The sequence below is a fragment of the Phyllostomus hastatus genome, unplaced genomic scaffold (assembly GCF_019186645.2).
Source record: "Phyllostomus hastatus isolate PE091 unplaced genomic scaffold, TTU_PhHast_1.1 phas_scaffold_78, whole genome shotgun sequence".
Lineage (NCBI taxonomy): Eukaryota > Metazoa > Chordata > Mammalia > Chiroptera > Phyllostomidae > Phyllostomus > Phyllostomus hastatus.
This window is the reverse complement of record NW_025334041.1, coordinates 50996817-51021445: the sequence shown is the minus strand read 5'-3', so window position 1 is coordinate 51021445 and position 24629 is coordinate 50996817. Positions and strand designations below refer to the sequence as shown.

The 24629-nt window shown below is 35.8% G+C and overlaps 1 pseudogene; it reads right to left on the bottom strand.

Annotated features, from left to right (window-relative positions):
* Nucleotides 1-24629, bottom strand: part of LOC123811236 — a 63655-nt pseudogene that overhangs the window by 11057 nt on the left and 27969 nt on the right.

Below are 24629 nucleotides of genomic sequence, written 5' to 3'. Positions count from 1 at the left end.
CCATTTAGAAATGAAGTAGTCATGATTTGCTAAGTCATTTTGGAAACATTTTCTAGAAATTTTAGCTTGGGGTTTAAATGCACTACCCATGGGAAATCCTGATGTGTGAATTGAGTGAAAATATGCTTTTATGGATGGACCCAGTGGGTATTATGCTAAGTGAAATAAGTCAGACAAAGAAAAACAAATACCATATGATTTCACTTATATGTGCAAACTGAAAGTCAAAATAAATGAGTAGATGAAACAAAAACAAAGTCATAGATACAGAGAACAAACTCATGCTTGCCAAATGGGAAGGGGATTGGGGAGCTAGATGAAAAAGGTGGAGAATTAGGAAGTACAAGTTGGTAGTTACAAAAAAAGTCACAAGAATGTGAAGAACAGCATAGAAAATATCATCAATAATACTGTAATAACTATGTATGGTATCAATGGATACTAGACTCACCAGGGGGATCACTTAATAAGTTATATAAATGTCTAGTACACTGTACACCTAAAACTAATATATTGTTTAATGTCAACTGTAATTAAAAATTTTTAATTAAAAAATAAGTGGGAAAAATTTTTGAGCACATACCTCCTTTTTGTGTAGACACAATCTAGCATCATATAGCACATTCTGTATTTAAAATAGTGATGTCCTTTCAAGCTACTGACCATGAGTTATTTACTCAGTTAATAGAACAGTCCTAATTCAAGTGAGGGCACTTATTTCAACACAAACACTGCAGTAAAAATGAGTTTAAAACCTCCTTATAAATTAAATAATTTGAATGTATTGCTTAAAGCAAACATTTGAAGTTTCACATTTTATAAATAAGGATACACCTAGAAAAGTAGTGAAATATAACACCATAAAAGTATTCCTAGAATTTTAAAATGGAAACTTATAAAGCAATTGAAACCTAAAAAGAAAAGGTTAAAGTAATGGATTCACCAAGGTCATAGGTATGAAAACAATAAAACTCATCCCGATTTTTATTTTTTCCTTTTTAAATAATAGAGAGGAACATAACCCAACATTCTTGATATAAAGTTTTATCATATTTTAGTCAACAGTTGTTTAATCTGAATTTTAAAATCCTATCTACTCCTCACTGATCCTTTCTTAGTACCCCTTCTCAGAGTTAAACTTTCTTCTCAATTTGCTGTTCATCATTTCTTTCTCCAGACATGTTTTAATGCTTTTAAATTATATTTCATTATCCATAAATATATGTATAATATTATTTTTCAAGCATTTAAGCCTTTTCTGTTGGTAATTTTCATCTTTGTGTTTTCTGCAATTTGGAATTCTATATAGTTAATAGTATAAAATATAATGTTGAAGATAAGCCACAGGCTGGGAGAAAATATTTGTAAAAGACACACCTGATAAAGGACCACAATACAAATTATACAAAGAATTCTTAAAACTCAACAATAAAAAGAAACAACTTGATATTTAAAATGGGCCAAAGACATCTACAGACACCTCACCAAAGAAATTTTGCAAATGGAAAACAGGCACATGAAAAGGTGCTCCACATCATATATCATCAGGAAAGTGAAAACTAAAAGAACAACAAGATAATACATTTTAATATGACCAGAAGCTGGAACACCAACATCAAATGCTGGTGAGTATGTGGAGCAGCAAGAACTCTCATATATTGCCGATGGGAATGCAAAATGGCACAGCTATCACGTAAGACGACAATTTGGAGGTTTTTAACAAAACTAAACATACCCTTATCATAGAATCCAGCAATCGTGCTCCTTGGCTCCTAGCCAAAGGAATTTAAAACTTATGTCTAAACAAAAACCTGCAGGTAGATGTCTAAAGCAGCTTTATTATTCATTGGAAACAATCAAAATGTCTTTCTTGCATAAATAAATAGTGGTCCATCCAGATAATGGAATATTATTTGAGGATAAAGAGGTATCAGGCCCCGAAAAGACATGGAGGAAACTTAATTGCATAATACTAGGTGAAAGGAGCCAATATTCCAGCCAGTATGTAGACTGAAAAAGCTACATACTGTGATTCCAACTACATGATATGCAGGAGAAGGTGAAACTATAAAGACAATAAAAAAGTAAGTGGTTGCCAAGAATTGGTGCTGGGAGTGAGAGGATAAATAGGCAGAGTACGGAAGATTTTTAGGGCAGTAAAAGTACTCAGTATGATATGCAGTGATGGATACAAGTCATTTTACATTTGCCCAAATTCATGCAATGTAAAATACAAAGCGTGAACTGAAGTGTAAACTGAGGACTTTGGTGATTATGGTGTGTCATCGTAGGTTTGTCTATTATAACAAATGTACCAATCTGATGAGGGACATAGTGTGTAGGGGGCAGGGAGTACACAGGAGTCTCTTTACCTTCCCCTCAATTTTACTGTAAACTTAACAGTGCTCTAAAATATAAAGTCTCAATTTTAAGTAGTCTTTAAAAAAGTTAAGCATGTTAGCAAAAAATACTGATATTATATATTATATGCACTTAAACAGAAGTATTAATGATGTATAAATAACATCACTTTTGTTTTCTGGCTTGAGCTACCAGATATAAAAGCTATAAGATTCCCAAGATATGATATTTGCAGAAAGTGAATGTGGACATCAACATTTGATAGACAAGTGGAACAGCCCACAGAGAAGTCAAAAGGAATAAAAACACAGAAGAAAAAGAGAAGAATATGATGTTATAGAACATCATCAAAGTATTGCAGTAGCTGTCAACAGTATCAGAAGTGATAGACATTCTTAAGAAATATTATGAAAGTATTCAAATTTTTCATGTTAGAAGAAATGAGGGTAAATAAAGACTTTATTTTACTGCAAGGCATGCTGGCATTCCACTCTTCACTCAGTCCACAATCCCAACAGCACACAATTAAATTCTTTCATTTAGAGCAACCTGTATGAGAGTATTCAGACTAAAACAATTTCAGAGGTTATAACTCTTCACATGAGTAATCTCTGTAAATAGTGCAAAGTGAAATCTCTTCTTGTCTATTATTATTTTCATGTAGGAGAATATCACTTAAAAACGTTGTTTATCAGAACTAAACCATGTACAAATCTTTACCCACAGTTATGTTGCCTTCTCCAAAAGAAGCTTAAGAGTTTGGGTTTGAAGCCAGTTGAAATTCCACCATCATCACGTATTAGCTGTGTAACATTTGGTAAGTTATTTAGCCACTATGAGCTTCAGTTTCCTTTGTCTTAAGCAGAAGTTATAGGGTTATTTTGAAGATAACTCAGATAATGCATGCAGTAAGTGCTTTAGTGAATTGCAATAATGCTAAAGCTCTCAAGAAAGACGTGCAAAAAGGATCACCCAGGTTGGCAATTGGGCCTGGGAGACCCAGCCTGTTTCACAATATTTTTAAATGCCATTGCTTTTGCTTCTATAATTCCTCCTCTCAGCACCTGTATCCAGGTCTTTTGTTTTTTAAAAAAGTACCTTCTAATCAATGTCCTGATTTACATGCACTTGATTACAACTGCTGTTAGTATAAAGAATGTTATATCTCCTTTAAAAAATTGAGTCCCTGTGTGTGTGGGAGGAGCTAAAAATACAGGGCTGACTCCAGGGTAAATGCAGATTTTAGTGCCTGTGTTATTGCTTTTAATTCAGAGAAACTCTGTTTCTACATGCAAGTTAATCTTTGTATTATTATAGACAGCTCTTCTGCCTTCTGAAAATAGGTAGACAAGGCTTTCATAACTGGCTTGGATCAAGTACTCTGAACTGTTTGAGATTTTTTAAAAACTTGTGTTGAGATAATAAGGTCTCAAATAATTTTCTTCTTGAAAAATACACTTTTAAAGTAGAGCATTAATGGTGCCCAATGAAAACATGGATCACTCATTAGTAAAGTATAAAAAAAAATCCTTTTTGACATGATTTTTTAAGAGAAAACTTTACCTTGCTGGATGAGAACTAAGGAAAAACAATAAAGAGAAATATGCTGGGAAAAGTCGATTTTAAAAAAGTTTTCTGCTAGGTGGAAAGTACAAATGGCTTCAGGTATAGCTGGATCCAGATAGTTTCACAATGTGACAAGAAAACTATCTGTATTTATTTCTCACCTCTGAGATTCTTTGCACTACTTTTGTTCTCTGAAAAACTCTTTGCATCTGATGTTATAAATGGGCATGAATAAGTCAAGGCTTCATTTTACCACCTTCACATCTCCAGCAAACAAATGTACCCCTTTTTTGATGGCATCAGTAAAAGTCTTTGGCTTTATTCTAATATTCAAGACCTGTGTGATTGGGGTTGGGGCCAGCTCCACCTGAATCACATAGACCAAAAATGTGGTATTATACTTCTGGCCAAGATGGAGGCATAGCTAGATGTATTGTGCCTCCTTGCACAACCAAAAGAAAGACAACAACAAATTTAAAAACTAAATACAACCAAAACTGACAGAAAATCAAACTGCATGGAAGTCTGACAACCAAGGAGTTGAAGAAACATTCATTCAGACTGGTAGGAGGGGTGGAGACTGGCAGCCGGACTGAAAGGACTCAAGGCAAGGCAGCGACTGGCAGGCAAGGCAGCGGATTGTGGACTGACAGTCCCACATTCACATGCTGAATAACCAGGAGGAACAACTGGGGAGTGAGACAGACTGAGCAACCCAGAGTTTCAGTTCAGGGAAATAAAGCTTCAAAGCTCTGATTGAAAATACCTGTGGGGATTGAGGCAGCAGCAAGAGAAACTCCCAGCCTCACAGGATTTCACTGGAGAGACCCACAGGGCCCTAGAACATACACAAACCCACCCACCTGGGAATCAGCACTGGAAAGGCCCAATTTGCTTGTGGGAAGTCGAGGAAGTGACTGAAAACTGGCAGAGAGTGGAGCAAGTGGCATTGTTCCCTCTCAGACTCCTCCCCCACGTACAATGTCACAATGCAGCAACACGGGTTGCCCTGCCCTGGTGTACCTAAGGTTCCACCCTTTACTATGTAACATGTGCACCAAGACAAAAAAACAGATCAAAACTCCCCCCAAAATACAATTAAGCAATGAAGAGATTCCCAACCTGTCAAATGCATTGTTCAAAACCCTGATAATCAGGATGCTCACAGAATTGGTTGAATACAGTCACAAATTATATGATAAAATGAAGGCTATGCTTAGTGAAATAAAGGAAAATGTAAAGGGAACCAACAGTGATGGGAAGGAACCCAGGACTCAAATCAACAATTTGGAGAAGAAGGAAGAAATAAACATTCAACCAGAACAGAATGAAGAAACAAGAATTCAAAAAAATAAGGAGAGGCTTAGGAACCTCCAGGACATCTTTAAATGTTCCAACATCTGAATCATAGGAGTGCTACAAGGAGAAGAGGAAGACCAAGAAGTTGAAAACTTATTTGAACAAATAATGAAGGAGAACTTCCCCAATCTGGCCAAGGAAATAGACTTCTAGGAAGTCCAGGAAGCTCAGAGAGTCCCAAAGAAGTTGGACCCAAGGAGGAACACACCAGGGCACATCACAATTACATTACCCAAGGTAAAAATTAAGCAAAGAATCCTAGAATCAGCAAGAGAAAGGAGACAGTTAGCTGCAAAGGAGTTCCCATAAGACTATCAGCTGATTTCTCAAAAGAGACCTTGCAGGCAAGAAGGGGCTGGAAAGAAGTATTTGAAGGCATGAAAGGTAAGGACCTACATCCAAGATTATTCTATCCAGCAAAGCTATCATTTAGAATGGAAGGGCAGATAAAATGCTTCCCAGATAAGGTCAAGTTAAAGGAGTTCATCATCACCACACCCTTATTATATGAAATGTTAAAGGGACTTATCTAAGAAAAAGAAGATAAAAATATGAACAGTAAAATGACAACAAACTCACAGTTATTAACAACCACACCAGAAACAAAAACAAACTAAGCAGACAACTAGAACAGGAACAGAAACACAGAAATGGAGATCACATGGAGGGTTATCAGCAGGGGAGTGGGATGGGGAGAGAGGGGGAAAAGGTACAGAGAATAAATAGCATAAATGGTAGGTATAAAATAGGCAGGGGGAGGTTAATAGTATAGGAAATATAGAAGCCAAATAACTTATATATATGACCCATGGACATGAACTAAAGTGGGGGAATGTGGTGGGAGGGTGTGCAAGGCAGAGGGGAATAAAGCAAGGGAAATGGGACAACTGAAATAACATAACAATAAAATACATTATGAAAAAAGAGTTTTTAAAATAAAAAAATAAAATAAAATAATGTGGTATTATGCTAATGAACATTTTTTATTGCAAAATAATTATTCACTAAATGGAGCTGTGACAAACATCTGTTGGTTGGAAAGTATTTGCCATTCCACTAACATCACCAGTCTTGACAATATATCTGCCTTGATCATAGAAGACAGTATGGTTGTCTTCACTACTAAAGTCTGTCTTCTTTTTGGGTGTTCATACTTCTGGAGATGTAAAGGACACTGGGCCTGTAGGACCCTGTTCCACCACCTGCCATGGAAATTTTGGTGATTTAAAACCAGTAGTATTTTTCAAGTTTCTGTTTCTCTATTTAAAGAAGTACTTAAAATAAATGAATTTTAAAGTTGTAACCCATAATTATTTGGCTCATATTTTGGGCCACTTTAGTCCCACATAATACTCTTCAGTAGTTAAGGTAATAAGATACCTTAATTACAAAAGTGAACTTTATTCAACAACCATTTACTAAGTGCCTGCCAGCTATGCTCTGTGTGGGCAAAAGGTATGTCAATTAATGAATAAATTGGGATCTCTGTCCACAGGATTCCAGTGTCATAAATCTAATTTTCTTGAGTTCAGATCTATCTCTTTTTTCCCCTAATCTAAGTTTATATTTTCTCCAAGCAAGAAATTTAAATTTTGTCATAAGACATAGATGCCCATTCTCACCACCTTTATATTCAATAATGTGCTGGAAGTCCTAGACATAGCACTTAGGCAAAAGAAAGAAATGAAAGGCATCTGAACTGGAAAGGAAGAAGTAAAGTTGTCACTATATTCAGATGATATGATATGACATAGAGAAAACCCTCAAGACTCTACAAAAAAAACTATTAGAACTAAGCAATGGATTCAGTAAAGTTGCAAGACACAAAACTAATATACAGAAATCTGTTGCATTTCTATACATTAATAAGGAACCATCAGAATGAGAAATTGAAAAAAACAATCCATTTACATTGCATTGAAAAGCATTAACACACCTAGGAATTAATTTAACCAAAGAGGTGAAAAACCTATACTTTAAAAACTATAAGCCATTGAAGAAATTGAATAGGACACAAATGAATGGAAGGAGATAACATGCTCATGAATTAGAAGGACTAATATTGTTAAAATGTCTGTACTACCCAAAACGATGTGGAGATTTAATATAATCCCTCCCATTAAAATACCAATGGCATTCTTCTCAAAACTAGAATGAACAACCCTAAAATTTATATAGTAACACAAAATACCACAAATAGCCAAAGCATTCTTGAGAAAAAACAAACTAGGAAGTATCTCATGCCCTAATTTCAAACTATATTACAAAACTATAATAACCAAACTTTTATGCAATAAAAACAAACACATAAATCAATGTAACAAAATAGCCCCTGAATAAACCCACACTTGTATGGTCAATTAATCTACAATAAAGGAAGCAAGAATGTACAGTAGAGGGGAAGTCTTTTTAAATGATGTTGGGAAAAGTGGAAAGGTACTTGCAAAAGAAAAATGAAACTACTAAATTTTTTACACCATATCCAAAAATAAACTCAAAATGGATTAAAAACATAAATGGAAGACACAAAACTATAAAATTCCCAGAAGAAAACAGACAGTAAAGTCTTTGACATTGGTCTTAGCAATACCCTTTACAATATGTGTCCTTAGGCAACGGCAACAAAAATAAACATAAACAAATGGGACTACATCAAACTAAAAAGTTTTTACACAGTAAAGGAAACTATCAACAAAGTGAAAATGTGACTTATTGCATGGGAGAATATATTTACAAATGATATATATGATAAGGGATTAATGTGCAAAATATATAAGTAATTCATGCAATTTAACATCAAAAACACAAACAATCTAATTTAAAAAATGGGCAGTGGACCTAAATAGACATTTCTCCAAGAAAGACAAACATATGAAAACATGCTCAACATCATTTATAATTAGAGAAATGCAAATAAAAAATATAATGAGATGTCATCTGACAACTCTCAGAATGGCTACCATGAATAAATCAAATAACAAGTGTTGGTGTAGATGTGGAAAAAGGGAAACCATATGAATTGTTGGTGGGAATGCAAATTAATGTAGCTACTATGATAAATAGATTAAAGATTCCCCCCAAAATTAAAGACAGAACTGCCATACCATCCAGCAATACCACTTTTAGGTATTTATCCAAAGGAGGAAAAATCACTAATTTGAAAATATATATCCACTCCTATGTTTACTGCAACAGTATTTACAATAATCAATATATAGAAGCAACCTAGGTATCTATTGGTTAAATGGTTAAATAATTGATACATATATACAATGGAATGTTACCTGGTCATAAAGAAGAATTAAATCTTGCCATTTTGACGATATGGATGGACCTAGAGTATATTGTGCTGAATGAAATAAGTCAGACAGAAAAACAAATTACCATATGATTTCACCTACATGTGGAATCTGAAAAAAAAACCAAAAAACAAATGAACAAAGAAAGCAGAAATAGACCCATAAATAAGAAATTTACACTTTGTCAACAAAAGTTCACTATTTCATGTGAACCAAAGCTATATTTGAAGGCACATACCAATAAGTGTGGTCTGACACAAATGACACCATTCATAGCAAACAGCAACAGGCCAGCTGCAGTTCTGAGTCACGTCTCAGTAAACAGAGCATGCACATGAACTCTGTCCCCAGGCAAACTTTCTGCATTCAATAATTTATGTAGTGAATGTGATAAGTTTCTTAAAACTAGCATATGTATCACAAACTCTAACTGAAGTGGTGCTGCCAGGCATTGTTCTTGAAACAACTTATAATTAAATAAAAATTTTATGTATTTCTTCCATATCTCTCTTTTTCGGGAAGAAGCAACAGGCAACCTCTTGACTTGGAGACAATTGAAAGTGGTTCATATGAACAGAGTCCAAAGATAAGTTTGTGTTTGTGGGAAATAGCATTTAAGTTTCCAGCTTTTCCCTGGATTCCCCTAGGCCCTTGGTGGCAGCCAATGTTCTTGTAATCTACTTAGCTGCTGCTGAAAGGTTAAGAAATAGGAGAAAGCCTACATAATTACCTAAACATTTGCTAGGCTTGTTTTATTGGTTGATTACTAACAATGGTTACCTGAGATTTTTTTTTTCGGGACCAGAAGGTAAAGATAAGAAAACTGCTAGAAAACTGCCCCCGACCAGTTGAAACTGACAAGAGGACACTTCATGGCCCTGGCCTGAACTTTTCTTCTTATACTCTCATTATAATACTAAAATCTCTGCCTAAAGCAGGTCTTGTCCACCATCTTCTGTACATGAGATGCATGTATAGCTATGTTTGCTTACTACTCACATTCACCCCAAACATACCCCAACATTTTATGATATGAGCAACTAACTGTATAATACTCTGTGGTCTTTTGTTCTCAAAGAGGGCATTGCTCAGAGAATGATCCCCAGTGCACTTCTTGCTCATTGGCTTTCAGTAAAGTTCCTACTAACAAAATCAACTTGAAGTGTTCATTTGGCTGACACCTACCAGGTGGCCAGACCCTGTTTTGAGTTGGTAATATTGTTAGCTATCTGAAGAGCAAGAAAGCCTGAAGACAACTTTAAGACTCCTACTCACATCATCCAAAACACAGTTGTGATCAGAAATACAGTCAAGAATCCCCAAACCTGGGTATTTCTGAGACTAGACACATCCAAGTGCCTGGCCTGGCAGTGGTCCCTTGGGTGATAGCCCAGACTGACCACTGTATGGGTGGGTAATTCTTTCAGGCATCTCTTGCTTCCAGGATGAGATTTCCTTTAAGTACTTTGAGTAAGCTCTTAGAACTAACTGACTGACATGGGATACCCACACCAAATTGCAAAGGCACCAGAAGGGGGTTAGGTTTCAACTTTTGACTGTCTACTACAATCTCTACTTCATTTAGGGAAGCAGGCAAAGAGCTCATTTGCTTTTCAAAGCTGAGATGTTTTCCAAGGAAACAAAAAAAGCAAGGGCAGTTTAGATTCAGAAAGGCAGACCACCAAAGATTCCATGAACTTCTCCATGAAAAAATGAGGGAGTAGCTCTGGATCAAGCTAGTGTGCTTAACACATGTGCAGAAAGGACCACCAAAGACACTGTTCTTCCTGAGCAAAAGTGGCCTTCCTTTCTTCTGTCTTCCCCTCTTTGCAAATCTGGGACCAGAAGCAAGCTGATGGTATCAGTCTAGGGGCATAAAGAATTATTCCTATTTATCGGGGGCATCTAAGACACCATATATCAAGAGGAATACCATTAAATTCAGACTTCACAAGTGGCTCTCATATGCAACACACTTCTAATGGCAAAACATAGGAAGGGATTTAATGACTGAAAACAGGCAACTCACTAAGGTACTTTTTTCTTTCTTTCACAGTTGTACAATATGACAAATTTGGATAGAAGTGTCCTGGGAATTTCTTGGAATAATTCATAACCAAGTGGGTTTGCTGTTGTATCACAACTTCTGAAGGCCTATTATCTAAGCCTCCCTTTCTTCATTATACCCCCTGTATTTTTTATTCTTTCTGTTATGTGACTTACCTTTTTGTTCTCTCCTCCAAATAACATTAAGTTTAGCTTAAGGCTTTGGCATCTATAAAACATAAGGTCTTTTTCCAGTAGTAATATATTTGATTGCTATTTTCGTTTAAGATGTGAAGTTCAGAATCCTATCAGCAGAGCCCAAAATAACCTCAACCAAGTTCACCAATTTGCAGACTGCAGACTAAATCTGGCCTGCAGATATTTTGTTTGGCTAGTCCAGTGATTTTGTTTTGCTTTGTCTTGGTTTTGTTTGGTTTTATTTTGTAATTGAAATTGAATGACTTTTGGCAGAAAATTCTTTGTGAAATTCCATAGACCCCTGCCCCCCCCCGTTCCCATGAACCTCGTAGACATTTGGTTTTGTGATGCCTGCCCCATACAGTCAGGGGTGAGGTGAGAGCAAACATCAATGTCTCATTCCCAGTCTCATGATAAATTCTTTTAATATTTCATCTCTAAACTTGATAAGAATCCTTTTTGTTTGTGTTTGTTGCACCACTTATATTTTTTGAGATAGTCATCAGATGGAGAAGACCTTTATCTTTTTATTGCACTGTAAGTCATTATCATGAAAATGTGTTGAATTTTACCAAATGTTTTTTCTGCCTCTTAGGTAACCATATTCTTCTTCTTTTTTCTGTTAATTGTGAAATTACATGGTGGGATTATCAAATGTTAAATCACTACTATATTCTCAGAATAACTCCATCTTGGTTGTCATATATTATCCTTTTATAAACAGAGCTTGATTATGTTTGCAATTATTTTGTTTATAATTTTTACCCAACTTCAGAAGAGAACATAGTTTTAAATTTTCCATTTTAGAAGAGGAAATGTCCTTGTAGTTGTGTGGAATTCAAGGGAATGCTGAGCTCATTACAGAATTTGGGTTTCCTCTTCTCTATTCTTTAGAAGACCTTGAGCAATATGTACATTATTTCATATTGTAAGAAGGGTTTTAATTTGAAATTCATTTTTAATAGATATAGAACTATGTATACCTTCCTTTTTTTCATGTTGTTACTTTTAGATGGAGGTCAGTGATTTGAGTACTGAGGGGGTGCAGCTGGTCAAAGAATGCCTTTCACAAACCTCTGGGGGTCATGGTGAGGATATTTGAGTTTTGCAGCACAGTGCCAGATTGTACTTACACAGGGCATGAGGCTACATGGCCTGAGTAACTGAGTGCAGGCCATGCGGATGCCCTACCCTTGGCTGCAGATGCCCCCCCACCCTCCTGCTGAGGCAGCCCTGGGCACTGCCTGAGAGGCCATGCAGGGTTTCCAGGCCTCCTTTTCTTTGCCTTTGGTTTGGTCACTCTCTGTCAGTGGGCCACGTATGCAGGCAACTCATTGCATACAAGACTAGGGCATTGGGGCATGGCTTGACAGAGCAGGAGGGGAGTCTCCCCATTAGCAAAAGTGGTGACAGAGGAAAGTTCTTACACTAAGCATGCACTAAGCTAGCAAGATAATTAGATAGAGGAAAACCTTTCTCCCCCATTACAGTACTTGGTTGGGAGTGGACCAGGGAAAGGCAGGCATATGCACCAAAGAAGTCAGAATGACAGCAAGGAAGACACAGGACCAAACAGATCTGTAACTCTGGCCTGGGGGAAAAGGATTGGATGGGAGATGGACCCACCCAAAGCATGCTAAAGTTTGGGAAGTAGATTGCTCATTTTGAGAAAGCAGCTGGTCCACCCCACACCCAAACTAATATTGTCCCAGGGGAACAAAGAAACTCTCTCTTGCTCATGGCATGCTTGCTGGTCACTTGCACTATGATGATGCCCTGGGCTGTCCTCTCCATGGGCCAGGTGGCCTTAGTAGCCACTTGGTCTTAGTAGCCACATGGTCCATGGCCTCCAGGAGGGAGCCTCCCTCTCACCCTCTTGCCAACCTGGTGATGCATTTGCCAGTGTGTCTGAGCATTCCACAGCACAGGAGTACACAAACTTGAGGCCCTTGAAGCTGTGTGGCCTCCAGGAGGGAGCTTGAAATTGACATCAGCTGGGAACAAGTTAAACTTGTTGAACCTAGATGACTGCTTACCAGCCACCCACAGGCTTCAAAAGATGGTGCTTTGTATTGAAACAGGAACTGTGAACCTTGCCTTCTGTTTTGGTCTTGCTGAGGACAGTTGGACTTTTCTGGGTCTTACTGAAGAGATGAGCTTTGAGATGAGAGTTTGTCATTCTCCCAGACTGTGCAGCATCTGAATAAATACCTCTCCTTTTTCACCAACAACTGCCTTACAAGTTTGACTTTTGTGGCAGCAGGCAGACAAGCTCCCTTTATTTTCTGTTTGGTAACAATGTGACACTTGGTTAATTTGAGTTTTTCTAGAAATTTTAGCTTTTAAAAAATGAAATTTCAAGTTAATTAATGCAGTGTTCTAAATAATAATCTCTTATTACCTTCTTAATGTCTACATTTCTAATGATATTTCCTTTTTCATTTAAGAAATTAACAATTTGAGCCTTTTTTTCTACTTTCCATCAATCCTGCTATCTTATCAATTTGTTAATCTTTTCTCAAAGCTACCTTTTGGCTTTATTTTCTGTATTATATTTGCTTTAATTTAATTACTTTTCATTTATAATGACTCAGATATGTCTGCACCATGAGATGTAATTAAGCATTGAGATGTTTGCGGCTATGTGTAGAATCATCATGAACACGAGAGCTGCAGGCTCTGACAATCTAGATGCGTTGTGTAGGTGGCTCTGCTGGTAGTATTTCTAGGAAGGTGAACAGCTCATAGAATCATTCTAATCAAACCAAATATAATCTTCACTCAACTTACAGTTATTACTGGAAGATTTGATGTATATGAAAACTGAAAAGAAATATTTTGTGTTAATAAAACAGAGGTTGGACTCTGGAGAGGTTTTTTTCACCTACATAAATATTCAGCAAGACAATTTGGGAATTGTGCAAAATGTGGGACAATTATTTGATTGCAGGACAGTCAAAATGCTCTACTATCCCCACTGAGGTATAACCAGTTACAGAGGAAAAGTTAAATAGCCAATTACTCAAACTTTTAATTTCCAAAAATGGATATTTTTTTAACTCCTCCATCTCTACCCACCATCATTCAGGGTTGACTAGTGGACTCCACTTTGCCTCTCCTGCTCCGACATGTTGTGGCTCCCTGGGGTTTGCCATAACAGAGGTTTTCTCCAGACTGTATTCGGTCCACTCCTACTATGTCATAGCACTTACTTGCCACTGCTACAGTGATGCTAGTGCAAGATCTGTTCTCAGCCTGTGTGGTAACCTTGATTTTGATCTCTCTAAAGCCCCTTTGGGAAGGCTTCTCCTCTACTTTGTCACTTGGGCCATCCTGGATTGACTTCCATATAGTCTGAATCTTTCATTGGAGTGGACGGTCACCTCGGCATAAGGCTCCCTCAGAAAATTTTCCAGATCCAAAATTGGCATCTGGGATGAGCAGAAGCACAGTAGGTCCTGATTGGATTTGGTACTCCAGGTCACTACATAACTTTAGGAGCACTGCCTGGATTTTTGTCAGTTTCAAATTCCTTCATCCATGTTTCAACCTAGTTGCTACTTTTTCTCTTTTGGCCATTAACTGACTACTTTCTTAGGCCAACATGGTAGTGTGTACTAATTAAAAAATTGGCATTCTCTATGTCAGTAGCCATTTCTAGGATGATGTTAACCTATCAAACTACAGAAGCTGAAGCTTTCAGTTCCATAGCTAGCTAGGATTTCCCCCACTGTGGGTCTGTGCCACTGATGGATTCAACATGTGTTTGACACTGGGGCATTCAGCTCAGGAATTTGTGACACTGCCCAAATTGAGACAGCTTTCTTCCTCCAGACACACCTACCCAGATTAGACATTAAATCTTTTCTGACGTTTTCTTTCACACAAGCTGCTGCTTACCAACTGAGCTGGAACTTCTTCTCATCAACAACGTGACCAGTGGTTCTCTGCTGTAACAGCTAGTCAAGTAGTGACCTGACTTGATGAAACTGTTTCTTGTGTTGAAACTTCCCACTCAATGGAACTTCTATCAGCTACGCCTCTGTAGACCCAGAGACTCACATTGTCAAGCAAACCATGTCCCCAGCTGTTCACCAGTTTACTGCCAAATCATGACTGGAAAGGAGTCTGACCTTAGCAAGTGTACTAACTTTCTTATTTTGTTTTTGTTTTAGTTATGCTTTCCTCTTTCATGTTGTGACCCAGCAGTAATTTTCAGAGGGACATATGCAACCAATTTTTAACATAACTAACCAATGGAACATACATAAACCAATTTTAACATAATTAACAAATGTTCAGCCAAATTTCCTTGAGTATGAGTGTAGTATAATAAGATAGGACAGACCTGAGGAAAGCACTTTTCTATATAGTAAACTATTTACATCTTCTTGTATCTAAATATTTTTCTATGCTCTGGGATTTTTACTCCAACTTTTCACTTGCTAGGACTGGCACTACTCATCATCCATCAAATGTAGACAAAGCCATGAGCAAAGATGCACATGTCTATTGGGAAGGTTGACCTTATTCTAATTTTGGCCACAGGTTACCTCTGTTGTGCATGGAATGGTCCTGAATTAAGTGCTTGAGGGAGGTAATGCCAACAATGTTTTATAAAATGAGAAGACACATACAATGGACTCTGGAAGATATAAATGTGTATACACTCCATATACACTGACTAAAACTTTTCTTTGTAAATATTTTCTTCATAGTCACTAAAAATTACAGAGCTTCAGTCACCAAAAATGTATTTCTGATGCATAATCACTGAAACCAGAAATGCAACTTGATTCTGAAATTGAAACAAGACATTTTATTCTAGTTTTCTTCATGAGAAATGACTAACTTTGGTAAAGCATAAATAGAAAGTTAGAAGCTTATGAAGAAGAACCAATGAAGCCTAATGCCCAAAACACCTATTACAGTTTTGATAAATCAAAGTTCATATATAAAATTAAAAATGGCTAGAGATATGTTATGCTCATATATTAACCAATCATTACACATAGGCATTCTTTGGATGCCGGTTCAAACTAGAAAAATTTGTGTCATACAAATGGAAATTTGAACACCAACCCAATATTTGGTGACATTCAACAGTATTAATTTTTAAAGATACAATCATGGTATTTTGATCATGTAAAAAGAAAAGAGCCCTTTTCTTTTAGATTTACATACTGAAATGTTTGTTTATAAAATAGTATGTCTGTAATTTACTACAAAATAGTTTGGGAAGGTGGAAGTGAGTAAAATTGTACATGAAATCATTTTATTGAAGTTGGATAATGGCACATGGAGAGTTTTTATGAGGTCTTTCTGGATATAGTCCAGCCATTGTTAATATAATGAGAATGTTTTGTGTGACATTGATGTTACCTGGCAGCCAAGGAGAGTGGACTGGAATGCTCATGTGTGAATAATGATGACTTCACTGTACTAGTCAATGGGGGTGGTGGACACCATTAAATGAGCAAGTGTACTATGTGGCCATTGCACTCAATATGGCTGAGAATAGAGCAATGAGTCTGCATCGAATTTTGGTTAAGCTTGAACATTCCCCTGAAGAAACTATTTGGATAATCCAGAAGGCTTTCAGGGATGATGCAATGAGTGCAGCACAAATATAAGTGTGGCACAGATGCCACAAAGATGGTCAAGAATCTGTTGAAAGTGATCCTTGTTTTGGAAGGTTGGCAACAAGCAGAATACTTGAGGATGTTGAATAAGTATGGGCTACAATCAACAAAGATGGATGACTGACAGTACAAGAACTAGAAGCTGATCTGGGGATTCCAAAAACTACTGTGTCTGAGATTCTGATGCAGGACCTTGGCATGAAATGTGTCATGGCAAAATTCATTTTGTGGCTTCTGCTACCAGAGCAGAAGGAACATCATGCTACAGTTGAGAGAACTGTGTAAGGTCCCAAGGTGCCTACTTTGAAGGTGACTGAGGTGCTATTGTCCCATGTACAATGTTTCTTGTATCTTGTATCTTTTTCAGTAAACGTCTCCTATTTTTCATAGCATATGGATGGATACTTTCTGGACATACCTTGTATATTATTCTTTATACATTTTTGAAATTTTCAAAAATAAAACATTTAAAATAAAAATGTGTATTTCGTAGCTTTGCCTATATATTGTCATGCCTTGATGGCACTTTCATTATATGTCATTTTCTCCATTAGAAGATATTTCTTTTCCTCCTGTGTCTATGAAAATCCATAAGTACTGCATGTGAGAACAGCTAAGGTTAAAGAGAGCTCGCAGCTGATACATCTGGGGAGCGTTAGCCATATCAAGGATAAGCCAGCATGAAAAGTAACTGAAAGAAGCAGCTGAGTACTCTCTGGTCAATCTTGAGGTCATCTGAATGAAGGGACTGTGGTTTACAGTCTAGAAAGGGATATGTATCATTTCAGCTCTTTGTTTCAAACCCCAACACAAGAGTTCCTTTGGTTTGGAATTGGATTGAAACTGAGTAGACTTCATTATTCTCAATAAGCAAGTTTAAATGTTTTATATCACAACACCTTTCAGGAAAGAATAAACAGAATTTACATTCATAATAAAAACAATCTTCTGGATTTTTCTGTGTTGCAAAAATTTCCACTTGCTATTCATGTGCATACAGCAATAAATACTCCTTTTGATTTTTATATCAGTCAACAAATACCCACGGTATGTATTATGTGGTGACACTGTGAAAAGCAAAAATATTACTATGAGGCATGGTAGAATAATAGGGGTATTATAGTTTTATGGAAAGCAGGACTTTGAAATCAAACAAAAATTGTCTAAAATCTGACACTGCCATTTCTCAGCTTGTTGATTGGGCCATGTCATACTTTGGTTCCCTCACCTATAAAACAGGATTGTAGTCACATTTAAAGATAGTACCTAAAGCACTTAGCCCACTGCACATTCTATGTGCATTATGTGGGAAGAATTGTTGCTTTCACATTTGCTTTCTTATGATCAGCAACTTATGCCACTTGCCTTTGAGTAAACACATCTTCTAATACTAGACACCTTCTTCTATAAACACCACTACTACTGCTGTCCTAGCCAACCAGCTCAATCTCTTGGGAAGAAAAACCTAAAACAAGTCAACAGTGACAGATTAAATTTTCTCTTACTGAAAAACAATTTGTATTAAAAGTAAAAGGCTGTTTGTAGAACAATGTGTCAGAAAGTCTCAAGTACTGGTCTTAATCTTCTAATACCCTGGTAATTTAACTAAGAGGGATATGAAATTAAATGCAATGGAATGTACTATTAAAGAAAACACAGTTCTGTACTAGTCCTAATGGAAACAGAATACTGAATATGCCATACTTCAGTCTTTATGATTTGATCTAGGATATTGCTTCTCTTCCTGGTCTCTTGTCTTTTTACAGTTAAAAACAGAAGCAAATAAATGAAATATGCAAACCATTTTAATGCAATTTTAATGCACATACCATCATTCATTCTAAAAGCAGGCATATTTAGATTGTAAATTTCATTCAAATTACATGATGAAATGAGCCCATTTCACTTAAGGTAAAAGCTAAGACCAAGAAGGATTTTCCATCAAACCATCTGGAATTTAATGTAGGACAGAATTTTCTAAAGCAAGAGAGCTGATATTCTAGGTAACATTAGAAAGGCCATGAAACCACTCTACAACTCTCTGTCAACCTACTTGCATTCATTCCTCCTACTCATTTCATTGACTAGAGGCTGGGCCACTGAAAGATACATATTTTGTTGCGCTCTGCATGGTTATTATATAATCAATCTAATTCTACTGCAGGAAAATTTGAAATAGTAAAAACAAAAATTCCTAAAATCCCATCATTCAGAGGTGAACACTATTATTATTATATATAGATATATCTATACAGATTTTAAATGAATACTTTTTTTAAATTTTTCTCAAGAAAATATGTTCCATAACTTTTTCACTTGATATTCTTTTGTGAAGATTTTCAATGAGATTTAATACAGTTCTTAATGTATTAAGAACTATGATAATATGGTATGCTGTTATATGGAGGACCCCTTTACTTGAATTTCTCCAGTTATCTGGTATGACCATTGGTGACCAAGCCAAGGAAAATACATATTCAAAGTCTGCTTTCTTTCCCTGTTCCTTCAACCTATTCACTCTGACACCTTAGGGGAGATGTCAACATTAGGATTGGTACATATAACCATTATATACTATATTTCTTTCTTTATTACCATTATTTATTCACAGTGCTATAATTAATTATATGCTAATTCTCACCAACAGTCTTACATTGGTATTTAATTCAAGTCTTAAATTTAACTGTCTGAAGGCTATTCTCTCATAGATACCTTAGGAATGGTATACCTCATGATATATTTTAAAAAGTTTGACTGCACATTTGAGAAACAGTTTATCTGAACTCACCTAAGATTTTCTTTTTCATTTTATTTTAGCTTATTTTACCTTATTTTTTATTTTTTATGCCTTTTTACTTGTCCCAGTTCTGCCTCTTTGGCCCCATCTACTCAGCCTGCCTCCTACTTCCACAGTCAATCCCCATGCAGTTGTTCATGTCCATGGGTCATTCATACATGTTCTTTAACTAATATCTTCACATTCTTTCAACCAGCCCCTGCTTTCCTCCTTCCCTCTTATAGCTGTCATTCTGTTCCATGTCTCTATGCCTCTGGTTCTATTTTGCTCATTAGTTTATTTTGTCCCTTAGATTCTACTTATAAGTGACATCATATGGTATTTGTCTTTCATCCACTGACTTATTGCACTTAGTATAATGGTCTCCAGTTCCATTAATGCTGTTGCAAAAAGAAAGAATTCATTCTTATTTTACTGCTCTGTAGTATTCCATTGTGTAAATGTACCATAGTTTTATCCACTCATCCACCGATGGGCACTTAGGCTGTTTCTAAATCTTGGCTATTGTAAATAGCACTGCTATGAACATAGGAGTGCATATATTCTTTTGAATTGGGATTCTTAGGGTATATTCCAAACAGTGGAATCACTGGGCAAAAAGGTGGTTTTATTTCTAATATTTTGAAGAAATTCCACACTGTTTTCCACAGTGGCAACACCAGTCTGCATTCCTACCAACAGTGCATTAGGGTTCTCCTTTCCTCCACATTTTCACCAGCAGTTGTTGCAAAAAGTTCTTTGCTGGTTTATTAATGATAGCCATTTTAGCAGGTGTGAGATAATATCTCATGTAGTTTTAATTTTCATATCTCCAATGGCTAATAATGTTGAGCATATTTTTATATCTATGGTCCATCTGTATGTCCTCTTGTAGAAGTGTGCATACAGGTCTTTTGCCCAGTTTTTTAAACTTTTTTTTTTAAGGATTTTATTTTTAGAGAGAGGAGCAGGGAGTGAGAAAGAGAGGGAAAGAAACATCAATGTGTTCTTGCCTGTCACTTGGCCCCCACTGAGAACCTGGCCCACAACTGAGGCTTGTGCCCTGACTGGGAATCGAACTGGTGACCCTTTGGTTCACAGCCTGCACTCAATCCAGAGCTACACCAGCCAGGGACTTTTGCCCATTTTTTAATGGGATTGTTTTTCTTCCTGGTTTTGAATTGTATATGTTCTTTATGTATTTTGAAGATTAAACCTTTATCTGATGTATTCTTGGCAAATATGTTCCTCATGCAGTTGGTTCCTTTTTCATTTGATAATGGTTTCTTTCAATTTATTAATTTTTTTACTGTTGTTCAATTACAGTTGTTCCCAGTGTCCCCCCATTACTCTTCTCTGCCCCACCTACCCCCTACCTCCCACATTCAGTCCTGCTCCCCACCATTGCCTTTGTCCATGGGTCCTTTATACCTTTTTCTCCCATTATCCTCTTCCCCCAACCCTCTGGTCCCTGTCAGTTTGACATTTATTTCCATGTCTCTGGTTCTATTTTGCTCACTTATGTTTTTTTTATTAGATTCTGCTTATAGGTGAGATCATATGTTGTTTGCATTTCATCACCTGGCTTATTTCACTTTGCATAATGCTCTCCAGTTCCATCCATGTTGTCATGAAGGGTAGGTGTTCCTTCTCTCTTTCTGCTGCATAGTATTCCATTGTGTAAATGTACCACAGTTTTTTGATCCACTCCTTTACTGATGGACACTTAGGCTGTTTTCAGTACTTATCAATTGTAAATATTGCTACTACGAACATTGGGGTGCATAGGTTCTTTTGAATTGGTGTTTCAGGGTTCTTAAGGTATAATTTCAGCAGATGATGGTTTCTTTAGGGTGAAGAAGCTTCAGTTATAAATGACAAACTTTTGTGCAGATGTCAAAAGAATTTACTACCCTCTTTAATGATGAAAAATTTCACTAGATTTTTTCCAGTGTTCTCTGTCTATTTTCCCAGATATATAGTGTGCCTTTTCAACATCTTTCAAATACACATTTTCTTAATTTTAGGAAAGTATATTTTTAATTGTATGTATTTTTAATATCTATATTATTTTATTGATTTGGTTTTTTTAAGAGGGCTCTTATTACATATATTTTGTTTCCTCTTTTCTTATCTTCCATAAGGCTGGGTGTATTGGAGATTTCCAGGAAGCTGATATCTGAATTGCACCTATCAAACACAATTTTCAGTGAAAAGTAAAATTTATAAGGGACAAAATTCAAAGATATGATTAACAAACCACAAGTGAGCTGAATGCATACTCTCTGTGATTCAGACAACTAACAGGCTGCCTGTTTCCTAGTAATATTATGTCCTCTTATTTCCATAGCTGGCCAAAATAAGAAATTGCATGAAATTTACTATTGCATTTGAGATTATGAAGAGTTCCCAAAGTAAAATAAAGTTTATAAAACAGTCCCAATGGATATTATTTATAATTTATTTCTAGGTAAAGCTTTATTTTTCCTGAGAGTTATGTTTTCTATTCTTGATGAAAGTCATGATAACTAGACTTTCTATTTTTCCCTGGCTCAGTCTTAAAATAATAAACACAATTATGCAGAGATCCTTATTGCATGCATGTATTAATTGATCACAAGTTTTACTTTCAAGGTTTTTAAACTTTGGTGTCAAAGGACAAGCTTCCAAAGGAAATGTATACAAAATTTAGTTTTAATATGCATTTTTTTTCTGAGAAATTCTTGATAGTTCATCAGATTCTGATTTTAAAAAATCAGACCTGTGATACACAAAGAACAAAACTACTGCTTTTATATTCATTATGTCATTTTATGTATAAAACAGAAACTTTTTTCTAGTTGAAATTTAAGTCTCAGTGACATATCAAAATTAATTTTTTTACTTCTGGAATCATACTAAGAATTTTTAACTTCACAAAATATAATTAATAATGAACTAATGAATTTACAGGGCAGACCCCAAACACTCAAAATCAAGTCATGCCATTTACAAACTTAGATCATATAATATAGGGAAAAAAGCAAAGCTCTTTTTCTATAAATATTATTAAGGGCCTGAGGAAAACTTATCACCTGGGTTCACTAACTTTAAAAAGAATGCTAGCATCATATGTGATCATTCTAAATAGTATCCTCCTGGATTGGTTGAGATAGAAACTACTTCAATAAAGTCACTTATTTCTGTTTTACATAAATTAGTTTCATTCTGTTTCTTCTCTAAGTTTCTCTTCTTCTTATCATTAAATTGTATTTTTAGGTGGCTTAGGAAAATGCCTTGCAAGTCTTTTGGTGGACATTTATCAAACTGGACATATGCTTATTGCCATACATCAGATGCCTCTGGAGAAATGCTTCCATATATTTAATCAGGTGTTAAGGTCTGTAGATAGTCCCTTGGCTTGGTGCATAAAGATAAAATATATTGTATGATAGAGTATGTTATACAAATAAAATAAATACTAAAATTACATTAATATGCTATCTATGCCAGTAGAGTCAAGAGTTACAGCAAGGCATGTAGTATTAAATCAAAGCTGAACATATTTAGGGGGGAAATTATGATTATGTTTGGAAATCCTAAGTATCTCAATTAAATGTGTAATGAAATTGAATCATTTATCTAAAATACATTAATTTTGTATTTTGCTAATGATATATTTTTAACTATTTGCAGCAATTCTTTTTTTCATTAAATTTATGAGGTAATATTAGTTAATAAAATTATATAGGTTTCAAGTGTACTGCTCTGTGGTACATCATCTGTTTATTGCATTGTGTGCCTACCACCCATTGTCAAATGTTCTTCCATCACCATATATTTTACCCCATTTACCTGTTACTAGCTCCCCTTCCTTCTGATAACCACCACACTGTTGTCTGCTTCTATTGCTGTCTGTAAGCTTTTGTTTGTTTTTCTTCTTTGTTCATTTGTTGTTTTCAGTTTTATGTTTCACATGTGAATGAAATCATCTGGTTCTTGATTCCTGTCTGACTTATTTTGCTTAGCATATTCTCAAAATCCATCCATATTGTGGCAAATGGCAGTATTTCATCTTTTCTTCTTGCCCAGTAGTATTACATTGCATATATGTACCACATCTTCTTTAGCCAGTCATCTTTTGAAGGATGCATTAGTTGTTTCCATATCTTGGCCATCGTGAATAATGCTGCAACACAGCATGGTATTACCAGAAAAACAGAAACACAAACCAAAGGAACAAAATTGAAAGCCCATAAATAAAGCCACATGTATATGGGCAAAACAATTTTCAATGAAGGAGCCAAAGACATAAAATGGAAAAAAGAAAGTCTCTTCAATAAATGGTGCTGGGAAAATTTGAAAGCCCATGCAAAAGAATGAAACTAGACTACTGTTTGTTCCCATACACAAAAATTAACTAAAAAATAAGTAAATAAATAAAAATTAACTCAAAATGGATCAAAGACCTAAATATAAGACATGAAACAATAAATTACATAAAATAAAATGTAGGTACTAAATTTATGGACCTTGATCTTAGAGAGGATTTTATTAACTTAACCCCCAAAACAAGGGAAGTAAAAGCAAAAATTAGTGAATAGGACTATATCAAACTAAAACACTTCTGTACAGCAAGAGAAATTACCAACAAAACAAAAAGACAATGAATTGAGTAGGGGATGTTTGCAAACAACAGCTCTGACAAGGAGTTAATATCCCAAATATAAAAAACTCATGCAACTCAACACCAAACAAACAAACACTCCAATTTGAAAATGGGCAGAGTACCTGAACAGAAACTTCTCCCAAGAAGACATACAACTGGCCAACAGATACATGAAAAGGTATTCAACTTCACTAACTATTAGGAAAATGCCAATCAAAACTACAGTGAGATACCAACTCATACCTGTTAGGATGGCTGTCATCAACATGACAAGTAATAACATGTTGAAGGGGGTGAGAAAAATGAACCCTCATTCACTGCTGGTGGGAATGTAAACTGTCACAACTACTACAGAGAACAGTATGGAGGTTCCTAAAAAAATTAAGAATACAATTACTATATTACCAGCAATCTCTTTTCTGGTTATCTACCCCCCAAATTTGAAAACATTTACTCCCAAAGATATGTGCACCCTATATTTATTGCAGCATTATTTGTGTCAATTATTTACCTCTTTTTCTAGTATACAGTAAGTTTATAATCCTGTGAACACTAGATTAGCATTTAAAAAGTATTTTTTTCACTTGAAAAATAATATTAAGTTACTTTGAACCTACTGGAAATATGGTTGTAATTTATATTCTCTATGCAACAGTCTAAGAAGTTAGCTCTGAATAATTTCTTCCTGATTTGGTATTGTTAGTGCAATTGAACAGTTTAAACCTTAGAGATTT